The sequence below is a fragment of the Chionomys nivalis genome, chromosome 8, assembly GCF_950005125.1.
Source record: "Chionomys nivalis chromosome 8, mChiNiv1.1, whole genome shotgun sequence".
Taxonomy (NCBI): Eukaryota; Metazoa; Chordata; class Mammalia; order Rodentia; family Cricetidae; genus Chionomys; species Chionomys nivalis.
Genome location: NC_080093.1, coordinates 17,178,833 through 17,200,172, shown reverse-complemented (window position 1 = coordinate 17,200,172; position 21,340 = coordinate 17,178,833). Strand labels below are relative to the sequence as shown.

Sequence of the window (21,340 nt, the reverse complement as noted above, 5' to 3'; positions counted from 1 at the left end):
GTTGTACCCTACTGATTTAACCCTCTAGGGTCAGGAAGCAGCCAGTGGGATTGAAATAGCACTGCGGTACCATCTTGGGTAAGAGCTGATGTCTTGTTTTCACTTCCCCTCCGGAGAGGGCGCTTCACCACCCAAGTGTCAGTCTGTCCCGACTACTCCTTTCATATTGTCCTCTCTGTGCCTTCCTTTTGGGGTTAAAGTAGTAAATGTAAGGGTTGTTAGTAGTAAAGGGTCTTGTAGCAGTGACCATAATTTTTACTAAGGCATAGAGAGCAAAGGAGAGTCCATGCCTAGGTGTGCAGACCCCTGAGCCTCCCAAGAAAAGAAATGTCATTTCTCCTGAAAACTGGAATAGGAGACTAAGGTGGGGGAGAGAAGAAAGAATGCCCAGGTCGAAGAGCTTCCTAATCAGGAGAGTCAAAAAGAATCAGTATGCTCATGGCCCTGTCACTTATGTGTGAGAGAGGGTTTTGAGCTTTCCACATGTTGACTTTGGCAAGGTCAAGCAACCCACTGGATTGCAGTTGGATAGTCAAGGTATTCTGTGTACATCTGAACCACTCCTTGGTTGATGTATTACACTGCAAAAGTAAAGATGCCCCTCGAATTTCTCCTTGTCAAACAACCCCCTTCAGGTGAGTGCGTCTGATGAATAAAGGGGCAATAAAGGGGCAAACCCAACCCCTAATCAAAATTAGAGCATGCCTCCTTGTAACTCCTAGACACAAATCAGCCTGGGTGTCCAATGCACTACAAACCTCTGCTCTTTGAATTACCACCCTCAATAGCCTGTAGATTATCCTGAGTCCGATGCTAACACCACAAAGAAAAAAAAATCCAGACACAATCTGAGTCAGACACACCCTTGGCCCTACTTTCAGCTTCTTTCTGGGATATATCAAGCCCTCTTGTTAAGGGCAGATAAGGGGAGTTACTTTATGAAAAAAATGGGTACCTAGGAACATCCCAGGGCATTCACAGATAAAACAGACTAGATGACAGTTGAATGCAGAGTACAGGTTCATCCCCCACTACACACCACCCACACCACCCACGCCATTCTACCCACCTGCCCAAGGTGGATCCACAATGGGCAGTATTAGAGCTCAGCAAACTCTATAATAACAAACTATTTAGAAGGGACTAACACATCTGGATAGAACTGAATGATGGGATAATAGATTTGTAATTGTGAGTTACTGTTTTTAGACAAATATATTGGTATTGATTCTTGTATATTGATATAAAGTTAAATTATACTGACTATTGTATGCATGCATGCTTCTAACTCTGTTTAAAACATTTTTTATGTATTGATATATATTGTATTGATATATATCTTGTATAAATTTACCATATTGCAGTATACATTTCTACCTCTGATTAAGATACTTATATATTGTTTATGTACTGATATATATATTTACCATATTGCATTGTATATTTGTACATTGTTTATATTTGGAGGTCATACTGTCCTCATTTATTGCACAGTTGTTCATTGTCTTAGTCTTTAAGTTAGATAGGTATTGAGAATTATATAGATCAATAGTCATCTAAGTTTGTCATTTATAATTAGACTAATCAGGTTCTTTAGATACATAGAGATTATATTCAGTATAGATAGATAATCTTCAACCTCTTCAAAGAGCTGTAGAAAATGGCCTTTAATCTAACTCAGAGTTTCGTGGTAGTGAGACACAATTGCTCCTGGCAACACTGATCTATTCCCGAGAGAATGTTGAGCACCAAAGACACTCCACCCACCTAAGGCCTGGCCTATCAAATGGGCCAAGGCAGTTTCTTTATTAACCAATAAAATTAACTCCTCTGTCAGATCACCTTTAGCTAACATTCCCTGAGGATTCTCTGCCAATCTAAGCAACCAGAAAATGTGGAGGTTATGTTGCCTTGAACTGGGAAGTTCTATGAGAACCCTCTAAAGGTGTGACTACATAGAATGAAGCTAACAGAGAAGCCACAGATCAGATCACATGGAGATGGGTTATAATATAAGTTAAATGCTGGCTCTAGTCCGAACACCTGCTTCCTTCAATTTTCTAATACCCCTATGTCCTTAAAGATGTATTTATGCTCCCAGGGTTAGGATGCAACAGGCACAAGATCCAGTACAAACTACTGTACTTCTGAAGAGTACTGATACCTCCTAGAAATGGTAATGGCCTGGTGATCAAAGACTTCTCTGTATTCCCAGACTCAGACACTTAGTGAGCACTCAAGACATACTCAGGACATACAGTAACAGTAAGTCAAAGCTGCTCAACCCACTCTCATCACATGCTGCTCTCAAGAACTTTGCCACACTAATTGTATTTTGAATATCTGTTCACTGATTTGTTTTCATAGTTATTAGCACTTTCTTGGTTATCTCTTTCAGGAAGTACTTTTTTTTGAAAAGCTGTTAGTTCATTTACTAAATTCAGAATTAAAATATACTATATCTTCCTAACAGGAAGCTAATTTTTCCAGAGATTAAAACACCTTTGGCTCACAAGTAAATGAACTTTGGAAGCTACATTAATTAAGAACATTGGAAAATCATTTCAATGAAATAAACCACTTAGCAATTAGATGGCTGTAATTAATATATCTTTCAAAGATATTCATTCAACTAAGGTATATTGAATATATTGAGAATCTGCTAAATTGTGAGTTTTTGCAATTTTACTGTTTATTGTTATATAATACTTTGGTTGCCTCGTTACTTTAACTAGTATTTGATGTTTAATGTTTATATAAAATATGTATGTAGTAGTAAAATCAAAACCAACCAAACACACTTATTTAACTGCTGATGGACACCATCTCTAGCCTACCCACTGAAATTCAACAGTTATAGCCAGCCTTAAGTCATCAAGGGAAAGAAATCAATTTGATAACATTTTAAAGAGTTCCAGATAGCTTCGGTTGACTCCATGATGACATGATTTGGGGGACTCTGATCTATCTTGGTACAAACTTTCAGAGCTATTCTTTGTATATAATCTCTCTTGCTAGCATGGCTTTTGTCTTGCCTCTCATTTGCCCCTAAATTACATGCTATAGATAGTTCTTTGCTAATCTATATATTATGCTGATGCTTCTAGCATATTTTCTCTGTGCTGGGTGACAACAGTCTCCATGTCTTTTCTATCTTAGATTACAATTCCCTACAGAATAACAACAATAAAATTATCAACTATTAGAAGCTAATGCAGATTCCCATCCTACTTTTATTTCTGTTGCAGTGACAACATACCTGGACAAAAAGCATCTTGGGAATTTAAAGGTATATTTTAGTTCATAACACCAACTTACAGTCCATCATAACAGAGAAGGTAAGGCAGTAGGAACTGAAAACACTCAGTCATATCACATCCACATTCAAGAACAGTGAGAGAAGAAATGAATGTAATCTTACTGCTAATACTGCTTTCTCTAGTCTCAGAGAACCCAGGGAATGCTGCTGCCTACTTTTAGGCTGGCTCTTCCCACATCAATTAACATAAGACAACCTCCACAGGCAAACCCATGGACAAGCTCTTCTAGAAACCCCTCTTTGAGGCACTCTTCCCAATTGATGCTAGATGACTTCAAGTTGATAATTAAAACTAAAGTTCACAATGTCTCCTTTGAAATACTATGTTAGATTTTCTACTAAATAGTCTAATGGTTTTCTTTTAACATCTAGAAGATTAAGTCTCTAAAACTATAAGGAAACTTAAAGATTAACCATTCTGTGATTTCTAGGCTTTGGGGATTTGAAATAAAAGTCAATGAAAAGAATAGACATATATATGCCATTTTATTTTTACTAGTAAAGATCTTTCTTTAAAAAAATATCTAACAGGCCGGGCGGTGGTGGCGCACGCCTTTAATCCCAGCACTTGGGAGGCAGAGGCAGGCGGATCTCTGTGAGTTCGAGACCAGCCTGGTCTACAAGAGCTAGTTCCAGGACAGGCTCCAAAACCACAGAGAAACCCTGTCTTGAAAAACCAAAAAAAAAAAAAAAAAAAATCTAACAACCGTTTATTAATATTACATTCCAAAATAAAAGAATACCTTACCATCAGAAAAAACTGAAATGTCAAAAAGCAGGTATTTGAACTGGACAAATTGAGCTGTGTGGAAATCACCGTGTTGCCTCTCTTGCCATTGTCACAGAGAAGTACAAATAGTTCGGGGACTCACACTAGGGATGAGGCTGAGACTGATGGTATTTCCTGTTTGTGGTCATTTCTGTTTTGTCACATAGATATTACAGCAAGATTTATAAGCTTTTAATAATTGCCACCTTGACTACATGATTTTCCTTCACCTTTCCTATGCTTTTGTTCCTCAATTTCAGCTTGTCACAAACTTCAGCTCATATACACCACCTCCTTTTCCTTCTACTAAATAAAGATTAGTTATTTCTATACTTAGTTCATTGTTCTGAAAAATGTTGTGCCCTGCCTGTCTAATATCCAGGAAAAAAAAATCCTCCCTATCCTAAGCAGGAATGGAAAACGTAAGGATACAACAGTTTGCTCACTATGGCACAGTTCATGCTTGTGAGCTTTTAAACAGTGATGTTGTTTACTGGGATTATGGGAACCACACAAACTGCTCAATAGCTATACACATAATCTTGTTAACCTTGAACAGTTCTGAGAGGTAGAATAACTCCTTACTATAGGTGTGTGTAAATGAACGTTCAAATGATAGTCAATTTCTCATGCACATACTAATAAATGGCAATACACCCAGTGACACTTGCCCTCAAAGTCTATTTTTTGTGTTCTTTATCACCACACTCTACTTCTAAGTGTATATTGGGGGAGGGGGGACCTTTGAAATAGAAGTTCAAGGGTTGCAAGACCTACACTTAAACATCTGAATTTGCTGGACCTGGCTTTGTGATACTGAGTAATTTTTAACTACTTTAACACTCAGCCATCTAGAATTAAAATGAACACAATATTGATGAATGCAACAGTAACTGAATACATTTATATATGAGGAAAGTGCTTTGTAAAATCTAATATATAATTGTGCTACTTGTTTCCAGTTTTAATTCATTATCTTTACACTTCTCATAAATATACTTGCCTAACTGATGGCAGAGATAAAAATAGTATATATAAATATAAACATATATATTTATATAATACATATAAATGTCTTTGTAACAATCTTGAAATAAAAGATCATCTCTAATCTTATGTCATTAAATGAGACAATAAAGTACATTCCACGTATTTTAGGCTCTTATAACAGCTTATATCTAAAGAATGAAAAGTGACATTAAGTGAGTTCTACAGGTCTTTCTCAGTCTTCCACTAGAAGACAAACACGGGAAGGTAAAGTCAAATGCTAATTAGAAAGTATGGCATTTCATCCTCAAAGACTGGCTGTCCTTCCAGACAAGTGGAAATATACCAGTAACCAAAATGGACACTAGGACTAGAGACTGGTACTAATGATATTCCCTGTATTTATGACCAAATTCCACCTATCACATATAGTGTTGCTGTAAACTATACATGGAAAGACACTGTACATTTGGAAGATCAAGGGATGAAAACCCTTTCTATGAACAGCTAAAGAAGGCATCTGTGAGTGTGCTTACTCTATCTCCTGATATATACCCAGATGGCATTTAACCCAGCACTGCCATCAAACAGCACACTTGTACAAGGACGAGCATATCCATAGTAAATACAGTTTATAACTTCTGTTTGTGAAGCCTAGCATGATAGGTGAGGATGACAGTTAATATGAAGAACTTGTATTTGTAGGAAACCAAATAACAGATAAAACTTCACATCTTAGTCATATCTATTAGAAAGTCTGTATTTTACACTGTAGCCCATTTGGTTCAAAAAAAAGTATCATATACTAGAAAAAGCATATATTTTGGAGTCGTTGATTAAAATATAGATCACAATTTACTATCTCTAACGTGGCCTTCGTTGGACAAGTCATTCATCCTTACAAAGCTCCAATTTATCCACCTAAACAATAGACATAAGTAGACCCATTCCGTGTGGTTGTCAGAACTAAACAAAGCAGTATCTTTAGTTCTTGCCATTTTTCTTCTCTGGTTGAGTTTCATTGTGGAAATAACTGTAATTTGCATAGACATGGCAAGAGGAAACTATGCACTTGAACCCTAAGGTTTTGAAATATTACAGTAATAAATAAAAAATATTGTATTTCATTTAATGCTTAGATGAAAGGATTTTGTCTCATAATTCAGGTAAGAAAATAGGGAGTCAAAAGGTCAAGCTGTGCCTTGATGAAACCGAAACCAAATTCTGCTCTTCTGACTGATAACAAGATTATAATTCTGACGTTTGTTATTAAAAATGCCTGAAGGCTTTAATATTTAGTGTCCCAGAGAAACAAATTTAGATTGCCTTTCGGGTGTTCTATACTTTCATTAAGTATACAGTAGATACAAGGTTAGTTATACATACTACTTTCCTAGTCAGACAACTCTTAAGGATCAATGTTGAAGACAATTTCTAAGAAGATGAAGCCGGGCGGTGGTGGCACACGCCTTTCTTTAATCCCAGCACTTGGGAGGCAGAGGCAGGTGGATCTCTGTGAGTTCGAGTCCAGCCTGGTCTACAAGAGCTAGTTCCAGGACAGGCTCCAAAACCACAGAGAAACCCTGTCTCGAAAAACCAGGGAAAAAAAAAAATTTAAGAAGATGAAATATATAAACCTCATCTATTTGTCTCAATATATCTGATATACTAATCCTGACATTGAATAATTGGACCTATAATAAAACATTTGTCTACAGCAAAGTGTTGTTTGTTGACTCTCAAAAAGTGACTAGCTATAATAGCATTTGCTTTGGTTCCCACTGTTAAAGACATATTTTGTCCTTTTAGAATACCATAATGTGCTGAATCCATAATGAGAGTTAACAAATGTTGGCTCAGTACTTGTTTCAGTCTGCTCCTCAACAGCCAAAACTGTATGGTAAGAATGTACTTGCAAATACATACTTACTCGAGTATTTTATTTCTGCCTGAAATGGAATCTACTCCTAATTCTTTGGAGTATCTGTGTCCTCAGAGAAGCAACTCTAAGTCCTTCCTTAGTTCAATGAAGTTAAATTCAGCCTTACCAGACTTAACTGCCAGCAAAATCTTCCAGTTTCCCTCATCCTTTTAATCACCTAGAAACACTCAGAGTTGATGACTCTTAGAGTGTGGAATTTCCACAAGATATTTAAATTTTAAATTCCTCTTTGATTTAATTAAAATTTGCCAATGTAACAAAACGGTGTTTTATGTTTACTTCAAAATAATATTTTCCATGTCAGGCAAAAATGATTTTTTAAAAACCTAAGCCTCTAGGGCAGCGGTTCTCAGCCCTAGTTGCATACTGAAATCATCTGAGGAGGTTTCAAATCATTGATTTGGGGCTGGAGAGATGGCTCAGTGGTTAACAGCTCTGGCTGCTCTTCCAGAGGACCTGAATTCAATGCCCAGCAATCACATGGCAGCTCACTACCATCTAGAATGGGTTTGATGCCCTCTTCTGACATGCAGGCATACGTGCAGATAAAGCACTTACACATAAACTACATAAATAAATAAAAATTTGAAACAACACTCAAATCTCTGATTTGGAGTGGAGCTTGAACATAACCTGAATCTCTCACTCCATAATGCTATTTGCGGGGGCGGGGGGGTGCTGGCAGAGAAAAAAAATTTGAACCTATTTGATTCATATTCAGATAATGGGACTCCAAATTCTGAAAAATATCTAACAATACTTATTGAAACTTACTTTAATACTAAGCACAAACAATGAAAGTTCCGATAGTAGATAGCCATCATCAAATGGGAAAAATTATGCAAGAGGGTTTTTTTTTTCCTTTTTGAGATGGGATATCAATCTTTAGCACAAAATGACCTAGAACACACAATATAGACCAGGCTGGCCTTGAACTTGCAGACATCCCTCCTGAATGGGCTAGGGTTATGGCTATGATCCTCTACATGTGACTCCCATTAGCTTTACTAGATTTTCAGCTGATGAGTTTTTTTCCACTTGAGAAATGTTTTCAGTTTATACCATCTAACTAGCAAAAGCTCAAGTATTACACAGCTCTAGTTGTTCAACAGAGGGATGGAGGAGACTTCTGGCAGGTTACTAGGAATGTAAACTGAGCCATTATAGATAGTTATCTGTCAATAGTTTGTAAAAATTAAGTATATAGGAACTGGAGAAATGGCTCAGTGATTAAGAACACTGGCTGCTCTTCCATAGGTCCTAACTTCAATTCCCAGCAACCACAGGGCAGCTCACAACCACCTGTAATGGGATCCGATTCCCTCTTCTGGTGTTCATGAAGACAAATCACTCATATATATAAAAAAATAAATATTTTAAAATACATATATATATATATACATATATATATACATATATATATATATATATATATATTCCCCAACATTCAGTAATCCCATACTGGGTATAAACTTCCAGGAAACTCAAAACAGATTCCTAAAAGTAATTTGAATGAGGGTGGTTAGCTTAGTATTGAGGAATTGGAAGTATTTAGATGTTCATCAGAAGGAACTTGGGTAGATAAAATGAGGACAGTGGTTAAAAACCATGAACTTGTGATACATACAACAACATAGAACATGAACGCTGTGATGTGTGAGAAACACACACAAGAACATATCAAAAAATGTGAGAGAAAATTAAACACACGTGTAAAAGCATATTTTGAAAGATGATTAAAATATCATGGAACATATATCAAACACAGTAGAATTGGGCCTCAAATGTAGCTGCTAACAGGAAAAACAAAAAGCCTTTGAGTTGACCAATGCTCATAAATTCTCAAATGCCTTCAAAGCAATCCTAACAAATTTTCTGGGAAATGAATTAAATAAAAAAAATATTTGTTGAGTGACAACTATGGGCCAGGTATTTTGTTCTCTTCCCCTCCAAAGATTAAATAAGAACATTCTTTTCCTTAATCTCACAACTGACTGGGAAGACACACACATATCCATTTGACAAGTACTAAGACAAAGTTTAGTGAAAATTACTAAGAAATAGTTAAAGGTTTCTTAATTATTATTTCTTTTTATATCTGAGGTCAATTACTTGATACATATATTTTATATCACAATAATGAATAAAATATTCCATTCTTCTTATGTGTCCAGGTCGGTAGATTTGTTTGACACAAAGTCAGGCTAAATAGCCTAGGCTGACCTCAAACTCAGATCTGCTGGTCTCAGCCTCTCAAGTGCTGAGATTATAAGAGTGCGCCACACTACCCTGGGACTATGTAAAACTTGACTAACTTTCTGACTGAGACTAGGTGAGGGTTACAGGCTGTAGAAATATTACAGTGCCATCTGCTGGTGGAAATGTTTAAAATCCCTCATTACCACTTCACTCCCTGCTCCCCACAATCTACTTCACAATTTCTTTTCAAAATATAAACAAAACCATCATATCTAGAGTAGGATAATTAGGCTTAAAGTAATCTTAGAAATCATCTAGTTCAGAATTCTGGTTTTATAAAGGAGGAATTACAAAATTTCACATTTTATTATAGGACTGAGGATTGACTATAGGGCCTTGGGGATGCAACGCAATCATTTTAACCACTGAGTCATATCCCTAAGTTTCTCTTTACTTTATATTTTGAGACAGTGTCTCACTAAGTTAACAACTTTTCCTTGAATTTACTTTGTAGTTTAGGCTTGAATTTATAATCTTCCTGCCCCAGCCTCCTGAGTAGCTGGAATTACAGCCCTAAATTATCAGCTATAGTTTAAGATTTCATCTTCTTTAAAGTAGAGGATCACGGCTATACATGCAAATGTGTAAACGGTCACACACACACTTCCATAGTTTATTTTCCCAGATAAATAGAAACTCTTTTAAAGGATTCTGAAAGAAATTTATTTTAAAATTTTTATGTAGCGTTCATTTCAGGGTAGAACTCCTTAGAAGACAGTTTATTTCAGTATAAAAAGAAATTTTGAGATTAGGCTTATGCTCACTTCAGCTTTATCATGTATTTCAAAGCCTTAAGGAATGTGTTTACATTTCCTGTATCCCCTTTTATACATAAACTAAGAGCAGAGTTCTTTTAATACTTTTGGGGTGTGTGTATAAAATAAAATATACAGCTCTGTCAGAAAAGTTCGTGACTAAACTAACCCTGATACTAATGTGATTTCTCACCTATCCTCAATGAAGCTAAAAACTAAATCCTGTACCATTTTTTTATATTTTAATTTAAAATATAACATTTGAAAAATCTAAGACATCCTATACAACTGATTCCATAAAAAGTACAGATAGGATGTAAAGTGTGATGTAATAGTATGCTACATTTCTGAATGATTCACAGATTCAACAAGGTCAGTATTACCTAGGTGCTAAATAAAATCTAGCTCCATTATCTCAGAAGATCTACTAGAAGTACTACCATTCTACTCCTTTCAGACAAATTTATCTAAAGTTTAACAATTAAGTACATAATCTTCAGTTCAGGAAAACTCATATAATACACAACATACAGTCAAGAGGAATAAGAAAGAAAGGCATAAGCAATACCAACATGTCATTAATAGACTAATACTCCAAAGTCCAAACGTAAGTTGACTGGGCAAATACCACAAAGAATATGAAAGTATAGGGCTCCTGTTACTGAGGTCAATAAGCCCTTGCAAAATATGGAACAGATCAGTCATAAGCAAAGATTAATGCATACATATATCCCTGTATATGTTTGATAAAGTACTGAGCCATGAAGTAGTAATCTCAAACCCAGCAGCAGGTCATCTTAGATACAAACAGTCTAAAAGCCCAAGTGAACGACCAAGTTAGTAAGCTAGATGCAAACGATACAGGACATGCTCCTTGGGAACCTTGATCTAACTGTTTAAACACACACAATGTTCCATTTACATCAGTGAAGAAAAACTGTCATCAAATTTATTCAGTGTCCACCATATAAAAGGCATGATAAAATAAAAGCAAGCTACGGCAAGAGAGAGAATGGATACACATGACAGACTGTGCAAGCAAGTAAAAACTATTTTTGCCAAGGAAAAGCTCAATCTGTGCTTTCATCACCTCAAGTAAGAAATGTCAGTGGTGCAGACCAACAGTAACACTTAACTAGCCATCTTCCTTGACTGTACATTTAAAAAGACACTGTAGAAAGCATTTTAATGTATTACTTCATTTCATCCTTACAATAATTCTAAAAGATGAATTCTAGTTGCCTCATTTTAAATAAAGGGGAAATAAATCTAAGAATTGGAGTAATATATAACACTGCAAATCACTTACAAATAAGCAATAGCTTGGGGATTCAAATCTAGATCTGCCATTACAAAGGCTAAGATCTTAATTTCTAGCATAGTCTGAATTAACCCATGTAACATGTAAATGAGTCCATATATTTAGTTGAGAGTTAATAAACATCTAAATGAATGTTGATATTTTTCAATATTTTTATTAGTTTTGTTTGCTTAATCTAACTGATACTTGCTTCTAAGTAACAGTCTTTTTGTTTTGTTTTTGGTGTTTGTTTGTTTGTTTGTTTTTGAGATAGGGTCTCTCTACATGGCCTAGGTTGGCCTCAAAGTCACAGAGATCCTCCTGCCTCTGCCCCCACCCCCACAAGTGCAAGGGAAAAAGTAATGTTCCACCACCAGCAGTTTTATTTTTTACAAAAAAAATTTAATTCCTTTTCCAAAAAAAGGACTTTAATTTTCTTTACAAACTCTTAATTTTTTTTTATTTATTTCATCTGTTTGAGTATTTGCCCACATGTATGTTTTACCTACAGAGATAAGAAGAGGGCATTGGATCACCTAGGACTGGAGTCACAGAAGGTTGTAAACTGCAATATGGGTCCTGGGAATACAAGTCTGGTCTTCTACAAGAATAAATGCTTTAATCGTTGAGCTATCATCCGACTGGCCCTTAATCTTCCTTATAGACTTTTAATTGCTAAATAAATCTACACCAATGGTTATTTTTCACTCTCATCAAACATACTATAATTAGGCACTAAGTCATATCAAATCTGACTCCAAGAAACCCCCAGAAAAGTTTCTTTGCAATGAATAGTGGTGAATGCAGAGGCATCCAACTACTCAAGGTGTTGAAAATTAGTGATGTTTGAGAGATCAGCCCTAAACAGAACAAATATTTGTATTGACCTATCTAAAGTTCAGGAAACATCATGGAAGAGGAGGAAAAAGAAATCTAAGATCTGAAGACCCAGTGAAATGCCATCTTCTGGTTATGGACAGCCAATGCTGTCATGACTTCAAAACAGCTGTGGTTATATTCAGTAAGTCTACATAAGAATAAGCCTATCAACAGGTGGTCAGGATGGGCCTGTGGTACCTACTCCTCCCTGCTAAGCTACTTGTTACTGATGGATTTTGGAGAAAGGGCAGTCATGTCTTCAGTTGCATACTTTCTGGTGAACCCACAAAGATCTAATGAATAATTCCAAAGCCATGGTCACACAGATGATTCTGGTTAAACTCAATGGAACTCAAAACAACAACAAAAACAAAACAAAACAAATGCCCCAAAGGGAATTATGGTCAATATTGAGATAATATCTATACATGTAATATTAGAGAGGCAGAGCAGATTGTATTTATGTATGTATGAATGTATATGTGTGTATTGGAATATTGGGGAATATATGTGTATATAAATATATATATGTACATACAAGTAAAAAGAAGCCATGAATGTGAGAAACAGAAATCAGGGTGCATGTGGGAAGTTGGAGTAGGGAAAGGGAAGTGAGATGACATATCATAATTTTAAAAATAATAAGTTTATGCAAAACTTCAGTTATATTAGCTGTTACTTTGCCATTTGAAATATGAAATAAAAGCAAGACTGTTAAAGAAATAATTAAAGGGGGATTGTATGGATAAGGAAGTGGGTAAATCTTATTGGCTATAGAGTCCTCATGACTTATTATTACATGCCATCCTTTCATATGGCTTAGAGATTTATATTACAATTACAATCCAAGTGGACTTATAAAGTTGATAGGTGCTCAAATATAGAACAAAAAAATCATCTTTAACTGACTTTTGTACACCACACATTCCATACTTGTGTTAATGCAGATAGATATGTTATCTTTGAAAGTTTGTATGTTTTCAGAGCAAAGGAACCAGATACCAATGGAAACAGCCCAGGTGATCCAGCCTCTCAGAGTCCTCTGTTGCAGTTTCTAAAAGTTCTGCTGGCTTCGAAAGAGCCGCCGATTACCGTCCAGCCACGGCCAAGTCCAAGAACCACACCACACACAACCAGTCCCAGAAATGGCACAGAAACGGCATCATGAAACCCCAGTCACAAAGATACGAATCTCTCAAGGGGGTTGACCCCAAGTTCCTGAGGAACATGAGCTTTGCCAAGAAGCACAACAAGAAAGGCCTGAAGAAGATGCAGGCAAATAATGCAAAGGTCATGAGCGCACGTGCGGAGGCCATCAAGGCCCTGGGGAAGCCCAAGGTGCCAGAGACCCCAGCCGCAAACTCACCCGTCTGGCTTTAATTGCTCACCCCAAGCTTGGGAAGCAGATTAGAAGCTACATGGCCAGGGGTCATAGGCTCCAAAAAATAAAGCCCAAGGTTCAAGCCAGGCAGAGGCCTCAGCTGCAGCGCAGGCTCCCAAAGGTGCCCAGGCCCCTGTGAAGGCCCCATAAAAAAAGGTCTCAGTCTGCCAATGTGAAGACAGATGGACTGGTGTGAACACCTACACAGTATTTGCAGATGTTCAGGACCTTATGCTGTTTTTACAAATAAACTTGAAGCAAGTTCTGTTAAAAAAAAGAGAGAGAGAGAGAGAGAGAGAGAGAGAGAGAGAGAGAGAGAGAGAGAGAGAGAGAGAGTTCTGCTTTCAGAACAGCTTCAAGGCTGCTGAGACAGTCCAGTCTCAGACTATTCTAGTCAGAACTGCAGATAAGCTTTGCACGTTCCCATTGCAGAGACTAACAAATGTTACGGTTAGCACTCCTAGAACTTGACCATTATCCCAATTTTCAAAGGGTCCCTACATAATCCATCACCCCCAGACAACAGGAAGTAGGAAGCAATATATAAACACAACATCCACATTCCCAAAAGGAGGGATGTGTCAGCAACCAGACTCAACAAAAATACCTCTTGCCAGGGTAGAGACATGGGGATTTAGAAATATATTAAGGGATATGAAGACACAAATAAAAATAATAAAACAGAGAAACATATAGGATAGTATTGGGAGGAAATTACAGTGAGTACTGAAATTCGCTCATGTTTAATTTTTCAGTTGCTTTAATACCCTGACCCCAAAAGGTAGAAGTAAGAAAAAGAACTACATTAACATGATTCAAGGAAATGAACATACCAATTGAAGGTAGCAGGATACATTCATAATTAAACATTCTGTTTCTAGAACAAAACAAGTCACGCTCACATCCTAGTCCAAAACATTCTGGAAGCAAACAACTCCCTGAGTGGAATTCAAAGTTATCTCCTTAAAAGAACTGGAACTTAACTGGATCCTTAGACTTTTGTTTGAGGTAGGAACAGATCTACTCTCTATTCCTGGAGTACAAGCATTGTCTATTAGCCACACCCGTTGACAATAACCTTAAGAGAGCAGAACTCTGATCTACATCTCGGTGGGACCTTTATTTGGGGTAGAAGCACAAAAACCTTGAAGGAACTAGAGGTAAGTTCCAGCTCTCTGACCTTTGGTCAATGTGGAAATAGGCTCACATTTTCAGGCCTCCACAGGAATGGATTGTTTTTTGATCATTCAGTGGATTATGGATGTTTGTCATCACTTAGGGGCGTTGGTTACAAATCATTACTGGTAATGGTCAGGGAGAAAGCTAAACAAAGTAGATTAGATTCAAGGATCTAATAAAGGGGATATAGTAGAAAAATTATGGGATAAAGGGTACATTGTTAAGTCTACTATTGAACAACCACTAGTCTCAAATATTTTATTTACATTGATATGGATTCCTGCATATTGATACAAATTTAATGTTATTTTTGTTATATTATATTATATATTTCTATTTTTGTTTAAGGTATTGTACATATACAGCTAATTTTAAAATGTACTGTAAAATTTTAATTCTTGAAAGCTATTTAGAATTATAAAGAAATACAGGTTAAGAGCCATCTGTAATTATCAAACTTATAGTCATGTTAAGTATATTTTCAAGGTCATACAGAGATATATTTTAGATAGATAGATGATCTTCAAACACTTCAAAAACCTACAGAATATGGCATTTAAAATGTTTTAATAACATAAAGCTTTTCATAACAGTGAGACACATCTGCTCCTGATAGCACCAATCTACTTCAAAAAAGATGATGGGCGTCAAAGACCCTCCATATCAAGTTTGCTTTCTTTGTGGCAAAAGTTAACCACTAGGCAGAGAAACTGCCCTTGCCTCAATTGCTGACAATATGCTGTCCAAACTAGACAAGCAGGACACAAAAGTATAAGACTACTGAACTTTGCCAAGACAAAGTGGGAGAATCCTTCAAAATTCCTGCTTCACAGAAAAATCTGTCAGATATTCTAGGCCTGTAGGCTAAAGATGGATGCTCCAATGGGTGACTGTTCAGGCAGCCAGATGTCTCTATCATTTCTATAGTTTTGGAAGTTGTTTGCTCTGTACTTCGTGTTTACTCAGGGAATATATCATTCTCGGGACTGATGGGGGTTGAAGACTAGATAGTTACAGTTTTACAGTTTTCCCTGTTACCAAATTCAGAAAAAAACTTACATAAGAGATGTAAAGTTTATAAAGTTGAGAGACATAAAAGTTTAAGTTACTTATCTAAAAAAGGTTTTGAGGTCTAAAAAGAGAGTGTTAAGATGGTAATACAAGTTATAACAGAAAATGGTTTAGGTATAAAGCTTTAAATTCATCAAGATAAAATAAATAGAGTATTTTCTCCAAATATGGCAAATACAAATGGACTAAACATTGTGGATATAATTCTTACTTGATAATTGTTCTTGTATATAGTTTCATTTGTTAACGTTAATACCCTTCCTTTCTATTTAGACAATACCTGATAATTGTTCTTATTGAATATAGTTTTACTATGTTAGAGTTAAAAGCTTTCTTTTTTATTTAGAGTAAAAAGTGGGAAATGGTGTGGAATAATCATTTTGTATTCTGTGAATATGTCACTCTGATTGGTTTAATAGAAAGCTAAATAGCCAATAGCTAGGCAAGATTTCTGAGCAGAGAGGTGTAAATGGAGACTGCACATTCATTTCCTGCCCACCCAGACCCAAATCACACAGAAACTATATTAATTACAGCACTGTTTGGCCAATGGTTCAGGCACATTCCTAACTTAAATTAACCCATTGATATTAATCTGTGTGTGGCTTATCGGTAAGGTTCCAGCATCTTTCTCCTTCAGCAGCTACATGGCATCTCCCTGACTTCATGTCATTATTGGGGAGCAAATGTTACCAACGAAAAAGTCTGACTACATATGGAACCCAAAATGTTCTGGAATATTCTTTTACACTACGTGAAGATATGTCACTGTAATTGGTTTAGCAAAAAGCCAAATGGGCAATAGCTAGGCAAGAGGTATAGGTGGGACTTCTGGGGATGGAAAGGTCTTGAGAAAAGAAGAAAGGTGGAGTTACCAGTCAGATGCAGAATAAACAGGATGGGCATAATGGAGATGAGATAACATGCATGTGGAAAAACATAGATTTTAAAATATGGGCTAATTTAAGTTATAAAAGATAGTTAGAAATAAACCTAAGCTAAGACCAAGTTTTCATAATTAATGATAAGTCTCCATGTCTTTTTTGTAAGATGGTAAACCAAAAAGAAATGTCTACACATGGATAGAAAACTATAGTAATAAGAATGTACCTTACATATGTATGAAATTGTCAAAGAACATATTCAATAAACATTTTTAATTCAATAAGCATTTTAAATAGGCTTAAAAGAAATTTATTTTTTATATTTTATTTTTATTTCTAACCCCGAGAAAATAGATTAAGTCAAAAATAAGATAAAAATGGTATTGCTGGGTCAAGGGGTAGGTTGATCCCGAATTTCCTGAGAAACCGCCACACTGCTTTCCAAAGTGGTTGCACAAGTTTGCATTCCCACCAGCAATGGATGAGTGTACCCCTTTCTCCACAACCCCCTGGACCCAGCAATACCACTCTTGGGAATATACCCAAGAAATGCCCTATCATACAACAAAAGTATATGCTCAACTATATTCATAGCAGCATTGTTTGTAATAGCCAGAACCTGGAAACAACCTAGATGCCCTTCAATGGAAGAATGGATGAAGAAAGTATGGAATATATACATATTAGAGTACTACTCAGCAATAAAAAACAATGACTTCCTGAATTTTGCATGCAAATGGACGGAAATAGAAAACACTATCCTGAGTGAGGTAAGCCAGACCCAAAAAGAGGAACATGGGATGTACTCACTCATATTTGGTTTCTAGCCATAAATAAAGGACTTTGAGCCTATAATTCGTGATCCTAGAAAAGCTAAATAAGAAGGTGAACCCAAAGAAAAACATATAGACATCCTCCTGAATATTAACCTTCATCAGGCGATGGAAGGAGACAGAGACAGAGACCCACATTGGAGCACCGGACTGAAATCTCAAGGTCCAAATCAGGAGCAGAAGGAGAGAGAGCACGAGCAAGGAACTCAGGACCGCGAGGGGGGCACCCACACTCTGAGACAATGGGGATGTTCTATCAGGAACTCACCAAGGCCAGCTGGCTGGGGTCTGAAAAAGTATGGGATAAAACCAGACTCGCTGAACATAGCGGACAATGAGGACTACTGAGAGCTCAAGAACAATGGCAATGGGTTTTTGATCCTACTGCACGTACTGGCTTTGTGGGAGCCTAGGCAGTTTGGATGCTCACCTTACTAGACCTGGATGGAGGTGGGTGGTCCTTGGGGGCTGACGAGGGAGGGGAACTTGATCGGGGGAGGGGGAGGGAAATGGGAGGCGGTGGCAGGGAGGAGGCAGAAATCTTTAATAAATAAATAAATAAATAAATAAATAAGATAAAAGGGGCATAGAAAGGAATATATATCAAAAATAGGCTTAAGAAAGATGTAACATAAATCTGATAGGAGTTCCTAAAGAAGAAAACCAATGCAGTAGGATAAAATAGATAAATAATTAATTAAAATTCTTCTGGAAGCTGGGCAGTGGTGGTGCACGCCTTTAATCCCAGTACTCAGGAGGCATAGGCAGGTGGGTCTCTGTGAGTTCAAGGCCAGCCTGGTCTATAAGAGCTAGTTCCAGGACAGGCACCAAAGAAAGCTACAGAGAAACCTTGTCTCAAAAAAAAAAATCTTCTGGAAAAAAATTAAACTATAATATGTAGCATTCAGGAGAACTGGAGCTCTTTGTATATACGAAGGAAACTATAATTAGAACAACACTTAATATCAAAAATCAGACAAATCTGAGGCTGAGTAAAAATCTTGAAGCTCTGAATTTAAAGGAAGAAACAATACAAACTAAGAGTATATGAAAAAGCCTATGAATGTAAAAACACACTAACTAGTAAGCTAATTACAAAAATAGCTTTAAAACAAAAGTTCAAATGGAATTACCCCGGTTGGGAGGACGATGTCACTCCCAAAAGATGATTAAATGAAAATTGCAGCATACAGCACAGGAAACCATCATATAAGTTACTGGTAAAGGAGGATCCAGAGGTTTCCAAAACAACTTAAGCTATTGTCATCACCTTTGGTTACCCACAATAACTACAAGGTTAGTAAGACCTTATTACTGGGCTGGAGAGATATCTCCCTGATTAAGAGCACTGGCTGATCTTCCAGAGGACCTGGATTTGATTCCCAGCACCCACATGGCAGCTTACTATCCACAACTCCAGTTCCAAGAGATCCAACATCTCCCTTCTGACCTCCATAGGCACCAAACACATCTATGGTGCACAAACATATGCAGGCAAAAAATACATAAAATAATAAGAAAAACTTAAGATAAAATTTTAAAGATTCTATTACTGCAAACACTACACATTTGGTAATAGGACATAAGAAAAAAATAATCTCAAACAGATCAGGCTGTCATAGTGCCAAAAAAACCAGTTCAGTCTGCTGGAGGGCAGACATCAATGGTCTTGCCCAGTACTTGACTATGCATGCTACAATACCAGCCTGCCAGGCAAGATGCATCCACTGCTGCAATAGTCACATGACTGTTGCAGGGTAAATAACAGTATAGTGATCATATTTGAGGCCTGCCCCAGAAAAAGAAATTCCATGCCACTTACTATAACTTTGGTCAAAAGCCCATGGCTGGGAAGGTCATATATCCTAGTGTACAACCTGCTATTATTTTAATAAATGGTAATGGTTGTCAAATTGCCTTGTAAATATCTGTGTTATAGTCATATGTCTGAAAAGCTCTCAACCTTTGTCAAAGAAGTTTTAGGGAGCAACTCTCAATAGAGAGATGCAAAACTGGCCAAATGATCAAAAATTAGAGACTCAGTTCTCAGCCCTAAATGGGACATCTTTATCATACCACCATCACAAGCTCAGGGAACATCTCAGCATCTCAGTATAGCAAATGGAAAGAATGTAAGCCAGAAGACGAAAAACAGTGCTGGTTGCTATCTTCTAGACATGACATAACTATCACACTCATTAACTCAAAGCAGCTGTGGTTACCTGTACAAGATCAAGCTAGTCAAAAATTCCAGCTATGCTGGATAGTTTTATGTCAGTGACACAAGTTAAAATCATCTGAGAGGAGGGAACCTCAACTAAGAAAAGGCTTCCATAATATGGGGCTTTAGGAAAGACTGTAGGGCACTTCTTAATAAATGATTGATGGGAGAGGACCCGGCCTGTTGTGGGTGGTGCCATCTCTGGTCTGGTGGTCCTGAGTTCTATAAGAAATCAGATTGAGGAAGCTATGGGGATCAAGACACCCCTCTATGATCTCTGCATGGTCCTGCCTCCAGGTTCCTGCCCTATTTGAGTTCCTGTCCTGAGTTCCTTCAATGACGGACTATAGACGCAAAAGTGTGAGACAAACAAACTCTTTCTTCTCCAACTTGCTTTTGGTCATGGTGTTTCATCATAAGGAATAGTAAGTACCCCAAACTAAGACACCAGGATAGGTGGGAAAGATGCTTTCCACGTTCTATGCATTACTGTAGACCTATTGATACGTGATAATGGCTGAAAGAGAAAGAATTGCTCTTTTATTTTAATGGCGTGGCCACTGGTAGGTTTTCCAAGCTCCAGTGGATGATCTCCTCACCTATAAACATATGGGCAGCACTAACAGACTTAATGGGTTATCAAAAATAGCATAAAAACACAAAATAGGACATGATATTGAGAGGGGAATTTGTTGGAGGGTCATGGGTAGTTTGCTTCCTTCTGTAGATGGAGATATTTCTTAATGTCATCATTGGACAGCCTATCTCTTCTGAGGAGCGTTTCATTGTCCAGGTTTCAGAGTTGCAAAGAAGGCAGTGTTGTAATAAGAGCGGCAGGGCTGTGTCCCCGGCACCCGGCCGCCCGCATGGCTAGCTTATGCCCCGAAATAATTACACGGAAACTGTATTCTTTTAATCACTGCCTGGCCCATTAGGTCCAGCCTCTTATTGGCTAGCTCTTACATATTGATCTAACCCATTTCTAATATTCTGTGTAGCCCCACGAGCTGGCTTACCAGGGAGGATCTTAACCTGCGTCTGTCTGGAGTGGGAGAATCATGGCGACTCCTCACTCGGCTCCTTTCTCCCAGCATCCTGTCTGTTTACTCCACCCACCTAAGGGCTGGCCTATAAATGGACCTAGGCAGTTTCTTTATTATTTAACCAATGACCTTCCTCCATCAAGGCAGCTCAAGACAAGAGTCTCATATACTTATAATATTGTTGTTGTCGTTATGTCTCTTGCTGACCTAACCTTTCCTAGTGTCTGGAATGCAGCCCTTGCTATCTGTATCTTCCTCTTGATGTCGAAATAGTTCCCTCATTTGAACTCTTTGTCTATATTTCATTCTATACATACACAAAATTCTCAAAAATAAAGAAAATTTTTTAAACAAAAAAAGAATACAGAAATTCAGGGTTTATTTTATCTTAATAAAAACAGACTTTCTAATTCTACCCATTGAAATAGCCTAGAACAAAATGAAAAGTTTTATGTGATTTGATTATTAAAAACTGCTTACCTTTAGATATATTTTAAAAAATCCTTAAGGCTTAGATC

The 21,340-nt window shown here is 37.1% G+C and overlaps 1 pseudogene; it reads left to right on the top strand.

Moving 5' to 3' along the window:
- The first annotated feature begins 595 nt into the window (after nucleotides 1-595).
- On the top strand, nucleotides 596-13,741 carry LOC130879266 (60S ribosomal protein L29-like; annotated as a pseudogene).
- The last annotated feature ends 7,599 nt before the right edge of the window (nucleotides 13,742-21,340 follow it).